The sequence below is a fragment of the Cryptomeria japonica genome, chromosome 4 (genome assembly GCF_030272615.1).
Source record: "Cryptomeria japonica chromosome 4, Sugi_1.0, whole genome shotgun sequence".
NCBI lineage: Eukaryota > Viridiplantae > Streptophyta > Pinopsida > Cupressales > Cupressaceae > Cryptomeria > Cryptomeria japonica.
In genome coordinates this window covers 46,143,563-46,156,329 of record NC_081408.1, presented here as the reverse complement: position 1 = coordinate 46,156,329, position 12,767 = coordinate 46,143,563, and positions in this window count along the sequence as shown.

The window sequence follows — 12,767 nt, the reverse complement described above, 5'->3', positions numbered from 1 at the left end:
CCCAATTAAAGGGTTGACGATGTTTGTAGGCAATTACTTGTTTCCACCAAGGGCGACAACATCATACAAAATATATACATGAAATCAACACCATCAATTGAGCATCATAAGCATTAAATTTGTAAGTTGATAAACAATAAATACATATGTATCATAAGCATCATAAGCATCACATATGTATCATCATATATGTAATCGAGCATCATAAGCATCACATATGTGTCATCATAACCATGTAATCCATCACATTTGTATCATAAATCACCATCCATCACATAGGTAATAAACAATCCACATTTTATAAATAAACACAAAGTTCAAAAAATGTCACATGTGTCATCATAAACATGTTATGTATTTTAAATCAACATCCATCACATAGCTAATAAATAGTCCAAATTCCATAAATAAACACAAAGTTTAAAAAATGTCACATAAATAGTCACTCTCCCTATCTCCATCTCCTCAGGGTGGCATGGTTCTACTATTAGGACCCGCTATAGGTGGAACATGAATTAAAAACATTAAAAGGTGCATCATGAATTAATTATGTAATGGCATTAGAATTCAAAACAAAATGAATTAATTATGTAACCATATAAGTCATAAATTTCTATCAAGAAATCAATATTAAATAGATAATATACTAATCACATACCTCATACATTTCATTCATGTCATTGATCTTCTTCTTCATCCAACTCATCATCATCATCATCATCATCATCATCATCACCATCATCACCACCACCACCACCACCACCACCACCACCACCACCATCATCGTCTTTGTCATCATCACCATCACCATCACCATCACCATCACCATCACCATCACCATCACCATCACCATCACCATCATCATCATCATCATCATCATCATCATCAGCTTCTTCTTTCTCATCATCATCGAGTAAGTGCCAATCGTGATCATCATCTACATCATCTTCTACTTCTTCATTATCTTCTTCTTCCATCATATTATACTTTATCAGCCTTCCTCTTGGATCACGTCTAACAACAAATGACCAACTTGGTTTATGTAGAACCTCTGAGTAAAATACCTGCTCACATTGGCCTGGAAGAACATATGGCTCATCCCCAACTAGTTCAAAGGACCTTGTATTAACCATTGTAAATCCATTATCATGTTCAATAACAGTTCTATCAGGATCATTTTTATTCAGTCGTAGCATGTAACATTTGATGACGAACAAAACTAATTTGAAGGAATTAAAGTCACACTCATGTATATCATCCAAAATGCCATTGTATCAATTTTGAGATTCTTGAGTATGCATGTCTTTTCTTGATGAAATATTTGTCACCTCAAAGACAGTAGTTATCCCAGAATCACAAGTTTTCTTCGTGTCATCCAACTTATTGATACGAAATTTATGACCATTGTAGAACATAGCATTGTTGTGTTTGACTTGCAATATGTCAAACATGTAAACATTATTACATCGTGAGTATATAAACATATGGGTGATTAATAAATTTATACGTACCTATTTATCTCTTAAACCATATGCTAAATCAATTTCCCTTTGCGTAACATTGGAATCTCCATTATGATGATCTTCTTTAACTAATGAAGCCACACCTTCCCATGTTAATGTGCGACCAAAATGTTGACAATGTTCAATCCATACCATCATCCAATCAAGATTGTTTGCAATATACAAATGTCGTGCATCCCACTCTTGACCAATTGTACAAAAAATAAATAGACGACTTACAACCGATTTATTTTGAAGATTAAGAATTAATTAACTACAATAACATCTTATAATTACCTCTCAATTTCCTCAATCTACCTTTTGTTGGTGTAAATAAATATTCATTTTGGATATTATTACACTTACTTAAGTTAACTTAGGATAATGCATCTCATTGTAATTTGGAATTGAGACACTTAGGGAAGTGTGCACTTAGGGATAGAGCTTGTAGGAGAAATTCCACCTTTTGTGGTCTTATTTTGTTGTTACACTCCACATTCGGTGGGTCATCCACCTCTTGTGGAATATTATATTATTTCTCCTACCTACCCTTAGTATTTCTTACCTACCCTTGTTTCTCATTGAGCCACATGTCATATGGCCTTGCCTATATAAGCAGGCCTCTATTCATTGTATTGGTTAATCCAGTTGATCATTTTTATATTGATGAGAATACAATTTGTTCTTGTCATTCTATTGTCTCTTTTATGCTTTTCATTGTGCCCTTGATCTTGGCAAAATCCAACATGGTATCAGATCTTTTGGGGCTTCGTTGATCAGTTTTTGGAGACATCGTGGAAGGCTTCTACTTTCGGATTTGGGGATCTTCATTTTTTGGGGGCATCATATAGCGATTTGGACATCACCGTTGAATCCAGGAGGCCATTTCCATAAATTTCGACTATAAAGTCGACCTATTTTGGTGAGGAAATTTTTTTCCCCATTTTGCCTATTTTCATATGGATTTCGAAATTTTTTTTACAAAAAATTTTATTTTTCAAAAAAAAAAAGGCAATTTCAAAAAAATTACACCGCTCCCCTGTTGCTCGCCTCTGCATGATGCCACCGCCGGCTCACGGCTCTGCCACGCCGACTCAGTAGGACCACAGACTGCAGGAACCCGCGCCCGCCACGTGGCAGGCAGCCACTGGCCCGTGGGTACACCCATACACGCAGACTGACACGTCATCTCGGCACGCAGACCAGTCTAGTCAGCCCATCCATATGCCATGTCAACACCACATAGACCGTACGATTTGCCCAGTCATAGAGCCATGCAAGCATCCGTACAATGCCACATCATCTGTACGGCCTGCACAGTTAGCCGCCCAGTCAGTAGTCCGTACAGTATGGACGCCCAGTCAGCAGGGAGGCGTAGTTTTGTGACGGTCATACGAACGTCAAATTTAAAATAGTGACTTGCTGACATCAGCACCACATCAGCACTTTTTGAAAACAATTTGACCCCTCTCCATTGAGCTTTTTAGTTTTGCAGCCCAACTTTGAAAGGCCATATCTTGCTCATTTTTGCTCCTTTTTTGGTGCAATTTTTTTTGAAATGGGCTAAAATTTCATGATCTTCGTAGTGGTGTAGTTATTTTCTGATTTTGATCCAAAGGTTTTGCATAATTTTTGGATTCTCTCAGCTGTACCTATCTAATCCTCAATTCTGCAACTTCAAAGGCCTCATTTGAGCTCATACGACCTCCTTTTTAGGTGCTGTTTTTTTTGAAAGTGCTTATTTTTTTGTCTACTTTCAGAATCTATGATCAGATTTCAAAGATTTTGAGTGAAAATTGTACTTTCAGATATTGGTCTTATTTGGCCTATTAGGTACTTGTAAATTGCTTGGATCTTAGTTAGATCTCTTGCATTATCAGGTTGAGACTCTTTTGGCCTTATTGAGGCAGTTGTAAAATTGTAAATCAGAAGTCCACTTTGCCATTTTTTGCAAGTGGCCCATTGTATATGCACTACTTATAAAGTGCCAAAAACATCACATTGGGGGGGGTTCTTTGATTGAGTGAATTTGGGGGGGTGTCTTGTGTGATTGTGCCTCTCTTTGTGCTCTTTCCATTCTTGTTGCAATGAGTCCTCATAAGTTTCCACCATTAACTCCACATAATTATGCATCATGGAAAACTAAAGTATGGAGTAAACTAATGGAAAAGGGTCTCACACACTACATAGATGGAACAATAACAGCACCACCTAATCCTAAGGCTGATCCAAATGCTCAATTAGAATGGCTCACAAAGAATTGCACGGCTCTTGGAACCTTATGCAAGTATGTATCAGATGACCTCATTTTCCACATTGAGAAGTGTAAAACAATTAAAGAGGCTTGGGATATGTTTCAAAAATTGTATGGACAAGTTGATGAAATCAGAGGCTATCAGATTGATAATGAGCTCACCAACTTAGATCCCAAGAATTTTGATACAATCCAAGATTATGTAACCAAAGCAAATGAGCTAAGAGCAAAGCTAAAGGATTGTGGAATTGACAAGAAGGATGCTCAATTGATATTCAAATTGTTGGACAAGCTTGCACCAGAATATGCAGCATTTGTATCTAGCTTCCAAACTCATAGTTTGATAGTGGGGAGTTCTTATGTTATGCCTTCATTTGATGCTTTCACAGAAATGTTGATATTGGAACAATCTAAGTTGTTGAACATGGGGTTTCTCAAGTCTTCAAAGTCCAAGGCTTTGGTAGCAAATCAAGGGAATCAAGGAAGTCAAGGCAAAGATTCCAACAAGAAGAAGAAGCAATCTAGGTCTCAACCACACCAGGAAAAGAGACAATCATCCTCTCCATCACAAGGCAATTTTCAATCCTCTTCCAAGAAGGGGACACCACCTAATAAGGATAAACCAACTTGTGCATATTGCAAAAAGTATGGTCATGATGAGCATCGATGCCATGCAAAGCAAGTTGATGAGTTAACCAATCTTCTCAAGAAAAACAACATCAACTTGCCATCCGCCTACACAAAGAAGGATTCAACTCTTTCCTCTTCCTCACAGTCTAAGGGAAAAGGGCAAGCATTTGTGGCTACAACAGGTTCTTCACAGCAATGGATACTTGACTCAGGTGCCTCATATCACATGGGTTCTATAAAGGAGCAGTTTTCTTCATTGGAGCCATCTAAGGTACCTCACATTTACATAGGTGATGACACGCAAGTAGAGGTTGAAGGGAAAGGTTCAGTTGACATGGATGATGGAACATTTGAGAATGTTCTCTATGTTCCTAACTTGTCTACCAACCTTCTCTCCATCTACCAAATCACTCACTATGGGAATGGGAAAAAGGTTGAGTTTACCCTAGATTCAGTTGTGGTAAAAGAACTTGATGATGATGCCTTGGTAGCAGTGGGACAAGTCAATGACAACTCTAGACTTTATTCATTCTCCCACTTTGTGCCAAGTTCACCTTCTAGGGCCTTGCTTACTCATTCAAATTCAGAAAGTAAGATATGGCATGAGCGGTTTGGTCACCTCAACTACCGCTATCTTTAGCAGCTATGCACTAAAGACATGGTCACAAGTCTTCCTCGAATCGGTTTTTTAGAGGGTGTATGTTCAGGTTGTTCCATGGGCAAGCATCCTGAAGAGAAGTTTGATAAAGAGAAAACTTGGAGAGCTTTGGAAGTTCTTCAACTTGTTCACAGTGATGTAGCAGGTCCATTTCCAGCACCTTCATTCAGTAAGGCCCGCTATGTTCTTACCTTCATTGATGACTACTCCCGCTTCACTTGGGTCTACTTTCTCATTCATAAGAGTGAAGTATTTGATAGATTTCAGGACTTCAAGACTCGTGTGGAGAAGCAATCAGGGAAAGTGGTCAAGATTCTTCGCACAGATAATGGAAGGGAATATGTGAATAAGAGACTTAAGGATTTTTGTACCTTTGAGGGGATTGATCTTCAGCATTCTGTTGCATACACTCCATAGCAGAACAGGGTTGCAGAACACAAGAATAGAACTCTCAAAGAAATGGCTAGCTATATGACACATGCACATTCTCTTGATCCTGGCTTTTGGGCAGAGGCTATCAGTTGTGCCACACACATCCAGAACCGGGTTCCTCACAAAGCTTTGCAAGGTATTACTCCTTTTGAAGCTTGGGCTGGTAGAAAACTGATTGTGAGACATTTCAGAGTCTTTGGGTGTCCAGCATGGGCTCGCATACCTCCACAGAAACGCAAGGCATTGGAACCACAGAGTTGGCCTTGCATATTTGTTGGATATCCTGAGGGTGTTAAGGCATACAGATTGATGGATCCAGAGACACATGAGGTATTCATTGAGAGGAGTGTTCACTTTGAGGAAAGCTCTCCTAGCTTAGCCTCTCTACCTCCTCCACCTTCCGCCATTGTGGATAGTGATGTTAGTGATTCTGATGATGAGACTCCCTCAACTCTGACTCGCAGGGTTCCACCTCCGCAGGGTCCACTTGCAGTTGAGGAGCCTCGTTCTCCCCCTCCACCCAAACCTCATTGGGCTCGACAGACACTTGAGTCCGTGGGTTCTCTTGTTGGGGATCCTTCGGATACACGGAGAACTCGATCACAACATTAGGATCTTCCACATGCATTCATTGCTACCGCTTCTGATCCACAGACATTTAGGGAAGCATTAGGGGTTCCTGAGTGGGACCAAGCTATGGAGGAAGAGTATAGTTCCTTGATGAGGAACAACACATGGGATCTAGTCCATCTCCCTAAGGGGAGAAAGATGGTTCGATGTAAGTGGATCTATCAGACCAAGTTTGCAGTGGATGGAAGTGTGGATAAGTATAAGGGTCGGCTTGTTGTAAAAGGTTTCTCGCAGGTTGCAGGTGTTGACTATACTGAGACCTTTGCACCCGTAGCCAAGATGAACTCCATTCGTTTGACACTTGCTATTGCTGCAGCTCATGGATGGGTTGTACATCAGATGGATGTGAAAAGTGCTTTTCTTCATGGTGATCTTGATGAGGAAATTTATATGGAGCAAGCACAGGGTTTCATCCAGGATACTTCCTTGGTTTGCAGACTAAGGAAATTTCTCTATGGCCTTAAGCAGGCCCCCAGGGCTTGGTACGCCAAGATGGATTCCTTTCTTCTCTCTGTCGGGTTCACTAGGTGTCATTCCGATCCGAATGTTTACATTTTGCGACAGGATGACTCTCACTTGATACTTGTGCTCTATGTTGATGACTTGATCATTACTGGGAGTACTTCATCCATCATTAGCAGGGTCAAATCTACTTTGTATGACAGATTTTCTATGACTGACTTGGTCTTTTGCACTACTTTCTCAGGATAGAGATTTCACAGTCACCTTCCGGGATCACACTATCACAGCCCAAGTATGCTCTTGATCTCCTTGCATGCTTTCATATGGCTGATTGTAAGCCTGCCCCGACTCCCTTTCTTTCAGGAGTCAAGCTTGAGGCTCAGTGTTCTTCTCCACCAGTTGATGCCACTTTGTATCGTCAGCTTGTGGGTAGTCTCATCTACTTGACTCATACACGCCCTGATATTTCATTTGCAGTTGGCATGGTTTCCCACTTCATGCAGGAACCACATGAGCTTCATTGGAAAGCCGCCAAATGCATTCTACATTACATCTAGGGTACACCTCACTATGGGATTCACTATGCAGCAGGCACAGGACTTCGCTTGGTTGGTTACACAGACTCCGATTGGGCTGGCGATCTAGTTGATCGTAAGTCTACTTCTGGTTATAGTTTTCACCTTGGTTCGGGCCCCATTTGTTGGCAGAGCAAGAAGCAACATGCTATTGCTCTCTCTTCGACTGAGGCTGAGTATCAAGGTGCTGTTAACGCAGCAACTGAGACCATTTGGCTCCAACAGATCCTCACAGAGTTTGGATTCACTACTTCATGGCCGACAGTCCTACATTGTGACAATCAGAGTGCTATTGCCATCTCGAAGAACCCGGTCTAGCACCAGTGAACCAAACACATCGAGATTCATATGCACTCTATCCGAGAGCTCATCCTAGAGCAGGTCATTGATTTGCAGTATTGTCCTACAACAGAGCAGGTTGCTGACATATTCACCAAACCTTTCACCGAGAGTAAGTTCCAGCAGTTACGAGCTCTCTTGGGGGTGCGGGATGTGTCATTAGGGGGGGTTAGCTGACTTCTCCTTCCTCTCTTATGGGGGGGGACTTTTTCCTCTTTGAGGTTTTGTCCTTCCTCTTTGCGATTCTTTTGTACATTCATCTCTCTTTTGGGGGGGAGTTTTTTACCACTGGGTTTTCTCCCTTTCTCCGTTTGTGAGAGATTGCTTTGCATAGTTTTGCTTGCATTTGCATATTGTACATGGGTACCTATCATGGCCTAGTAGCCGGGACCCATCTTGCATTGTTGACTTGAGTATTCATTCCCCTAAGTTGCACTTAAGGGGGGGTGTTGGTGTAAATAAATATTCATTTTGGATATTATTACACTTACTTAAGTTAACTTAGGATAATGCATCTCATTGTAATTTGGAATTGAGACACTTAGGGAAGTGTGCACTTAGGGATAGAGCTTGTAGGAGAAATTCCACCTTTTGTGGTCTTATTTTGTTGTTACACTCCACATTCGGTGGGTCATCCACCTCTTGTGGAATATTATATTATTTCTCCTACCTACCCTTAGTATTTCTTACCTACCCTTGTTTCTCATTGAGCCACATGTCATATTTGTGTGCTCATACATCCATATGGCCTTGCCTATATAAGCAGGCCTCTATTCATTGTATTGGTTAATCCAGTTGATCATTTTTATATTGATGAGAATACAGTTTGTTCTTGTCATTCTATTGTCTCTTTTATGCTTTTCATTGTGCCCTTCATCTTGGCAAAATCCAACACCTTTCCCCATCAAGTACTCCCTTTTGAATTTGTTAATGGGGTTGGGATCCGAAATGTGATCCATGTGGATCTTTGCTGCAAAATTAGGAAGATATTCAGAAATGTACACCATAGTCTGGTATAGCATATATCCCTCCACCATAGAACCCTCGAGATGTTCTCTTTGTCGAACCAAAGCCTTCAAAAATTTTAAGTGCCTCTCAACCATCCACATTGACCTAGTGTGTACAGGTCTACATAATTAAATCTCCTCAACTTGGTGTATGAGGTAATGTTCTTGTGCATTGAAAAAAGATGAAGGTAGACACTTTTGCATTTCACACATTAGATGAGGAATTTTTCTCTTCCAATATTTTATATCTTCTTTATGGATTTCTTTAGATGACAACCACCTACAAGATATTCAATATGCAAAAATATATATTACATAACAAGTAAAACAAATGGCAAACATAATATCTATACAATGAATTGAACAAATATTGCTACTTACCTCATGTATATTCCAAGATCATATATGACTTGCTTGACATTATTGTCGAAGTGGTCTGGGAGAGATAGAGGTAGAACGTACTTCAACAATTATAAAATTATCTTTTCCTTTTTTTCTAACATCATACAATAAAAAATACATGTGTATTATACAAAATATATAGTAAATACACAAGAACATGAATTACCTTAATGAAGGTATGCCAATCTTGCATTTTCATCCTTGGTCCAAATTCACTTTTCTTTGATATGAGATTTTTTATGTTCGCAACAAATCCTGTGGGAAATCAAATTTTTCATATGACTTATTTTATAACATTGCTTTGTTGGTCCATTAATAACCAAGGAAGGTCACTTATATTAATCTAGTCTCCATGCCTATTTGATTGAATGACATTTTTCATTGCATGATTGGATTCTTGAATGTCACTACAAATTTTGACAATTTTTTCTTTGTCACGCCTTGCTTCCAGTATTTTCCTTAATGTCTCTATTATATTCTTTCCAATATGCATAGTATCAAACAAATGCACAATTTGTAACTGCTTGTAGTAGGGCAACCTACTAGATTGTCGGGGAAAACTTTTTAGCCCCTTAGGAAGGTGGTCATTAATGCCTTGACAACCTTCACGATCATCAATCACATCATCATTAAACAAAACACGATAGAAAAGATGTTTTATGACATAAATCATTAGATGGAATGGCACTACCTTGATGATTAATTTTATTATATTCCAACTTCCACAGGTGAGGTGTCATTCTTCATGGCTTTGATGTAATCTCTTCTTTCCCATTGAAAATATGTTTTTTACAATTTCGATACTTATAATTTTTGTGGAGAAAGTGCCTATACTCATCAAAAACCTGCTTTCCTAAACTTTTTGAATGACAAAATTTCATCTTTGGACCACAAACTAGACATGCAAATTTTCCCTTTGTCTAAAGAACTACAAGATAATGTATAATTGGATTAAATATATTAATTTTTTAAATTATAATTATCATGCACAACTTGAACACTATAGCATAAAATGTGCTAGCCCTGGGGCATCATGTATTGTCCATACAATCATCTCATGGAATTGAAATTGTCTTTGTCCTATTGGTCTAGAGACATCACACATAGTGACACCATTCCATAACTTCAGCAACTTGTTGATAAGAGGCTCAATATATACATTCATATCTTTAACTTGGTACTTACCTAATCAAATGAACAAAAACATTACATAATTATTATGAACATTTTACTACAATATTTATAATTAAATGTATATGACTATTAAATGATAAAATACCTGGAACAATCATTGCCAACATTATGTGCTCCCTCTTTATTGACATCCATGGAGGAATGTTATTGTTGACAACAAAAATAGGCCACACCAAGTAAACAGATCTCAACTCTCCAAATGGATTAACACCGTCCGCTGCCAATGAAAGCTTGAGATTATGAGGTTCTTCTTTAAAGTGTGGCCACTTTTCCTCTATGTCCATAAATGTTGAAACATCTGCAGACATTCTGTTGGCATTATGAATGAATTAATTATGTGTTGCATTGATGTTTTGTCATTGATGTCAACACTAGCTGTTATGGTTGGTTACCGACAGACAGGTTTTGGTTACCGATAGAAGATCTAGTGTTACCAGTAGAAGAGACTATCTATTGGACACTTCCGACATGTTTGGATCAGTGAAGTATGTTTGATTTTATGTGTTACATTTTCCTTGAGCATGTTTTGGTTAGTTGGTATTGACTTGGTAATCAGAAGCTATCATACACTCTTGTAAACCCTTACCCGCATTGGTTTAAGGCTCTACCGACAAAGCTTTCACTGAGGAATCTTGATAGGATGCATAATTGGTGTTGGTGCAGCTTCTAGATGGATTTCAGGATGCTGGAGATGTTCTTTGATTGTGCTTCAAATGCTTGAAGATATTGCTTTAGCGTGGTGGACCCAAAATAGGTCCGATACCTATCTAGGTTATGGACCGGTATCATGATAACATGTTCTCTACACATTACCGGGATGTTTCAGGATGTTTTATGGACTGGTTATTGTTGTTTTGGTCTTAAGCCAACATTGAATATCATTGTAATATGGATTTATGTAATGATCTTATTGTAATATCTTTTAGGTGGCCGACCTAATTAGTTTAGGCCTTAGGGTTGGTATAAAATGATGTAAGATCTCATTGTAGATAGTGGTATGGGAATGGAATAAGTGTTGTGGTCCTAGAATGCAATATCATATGCGAAGGATATTTAGTCGATTATAGGTGATCGAATTGTGATTAAGGAAGAGGTCAAAGGCCTTCGGTATTGAGCTTAACTGGGATTGTAATTAGGAATGGTAGATGCTATCTCTGGCAGTTCACTGTATTTGATTGTTATCCATTTATCTTGAGATGGTTGTAACCTCTCTGTAGTTAGTGAGAGTCTTTTTTAATGAGCAGTACACTCTAGGCAGTGTGCCTTCCTGCATGTACAAGCCCCTCATTGTAACACATACTTTCTGCAAAAGTATGATTTGACTATGGGTAGGCTTCTCACCGTGGTTTTTCCCTTTCCGGGTTTTCCATGTATAAATCATGGTGTTATGTGGTATGGTTGCTTTGCATTGATTATATGTTTAATTGTTAAGTTACATTGTTTATCGGTATCTGCTTCTGCTTTATCGATAGTTAATCTAGTTAAAGGTTATTAAGTGGATCAAATGTTATAATCTATTAACAAATGATTCACCCCCCCTCTCAGTTGTTCACCGGTTATCCTAACAATTGGTATCAGAGCAGTGAACCTCAAGTTTAGAAGACACCAAGGTATGTAAGATTAACTCATTTTGAAGATCAAATTATTGGAGATAGGAACAAGAGAGTTATGACAAGAAGAAGACTGGCAAATGAAGAGGTATGTCTTGTATCTCAAGTTGAACTAGCAACTATTATTGAAGCTTGTAAGGATAAACATTGGATAAAAGCTATGGAAGATGAATTAGATCAGATAGAGAAGAATAAAACTTGGACATTAGTTCCCCGACCTAAAAATAAGAATGTTATTGAAACGAAATGGGTTTTTAGGAATAAACTGAATGAGGATGGTCAAGTTGTAAGAATCAAGGCTAGATTGGTTTGTAAAGGATTTTCTAAAATGGAAGGAGTTGATTATGGTGAGACATTTGCACCTGTAGCTATAATTGAAGTTGTTAGACTATTTCTTGTCTATACAGTTTATAAGAACTATAAGGTTTATCAAATGGATGTTAAATATGCATTTTTGAATGTTGAACTTGAGGAAGAAGTATACTTTGAGAAACCTGATGAATTTTCACTTACAGATGATAAAGATATGGTTTGCAGATTGAAACAGACTCCTAGAGCTTGGTATACAAGGTTGGATAAATATCTTTTGAAGCTTGGTTTTACTAAAGGCAGTGCTGAAGTGATTTATATTATAAGATCATTGATGATGATATTTTGATTATTGAAGTATTTGTTGATGATAACATTTTTGGAGGAGAAGATAAATGTTTATAAGAGGCATAACATATGCGCAAGTCCTCGAGATGTAACGGCTAGCACAGTTTCGCAGGAGAAAGATGCTCGAAAGATAGCTTTTGCGAAATAGCGAAATGACATGGCATTCCAAGCAAGCAGTTGAGCTGGTTGAGATGGCAAATAAGAAAATGACATGTGGCCGAAAGTCAAAGTGGTCAGCAAATTGGATTCGAGGACTAATAGGTGGGTCCAAGAAGATGAGTCATGCTGTGGGATAAGAAGTGACATGGTAGATATAGGTGGCAAGGATAAAGTGGATCCCGCTGTTTTCTTTCAGCGAATAAAAAGTTGACACGTCAGTTTAGGAATGACCAAACACCAAGTGGATAAAGCTGAG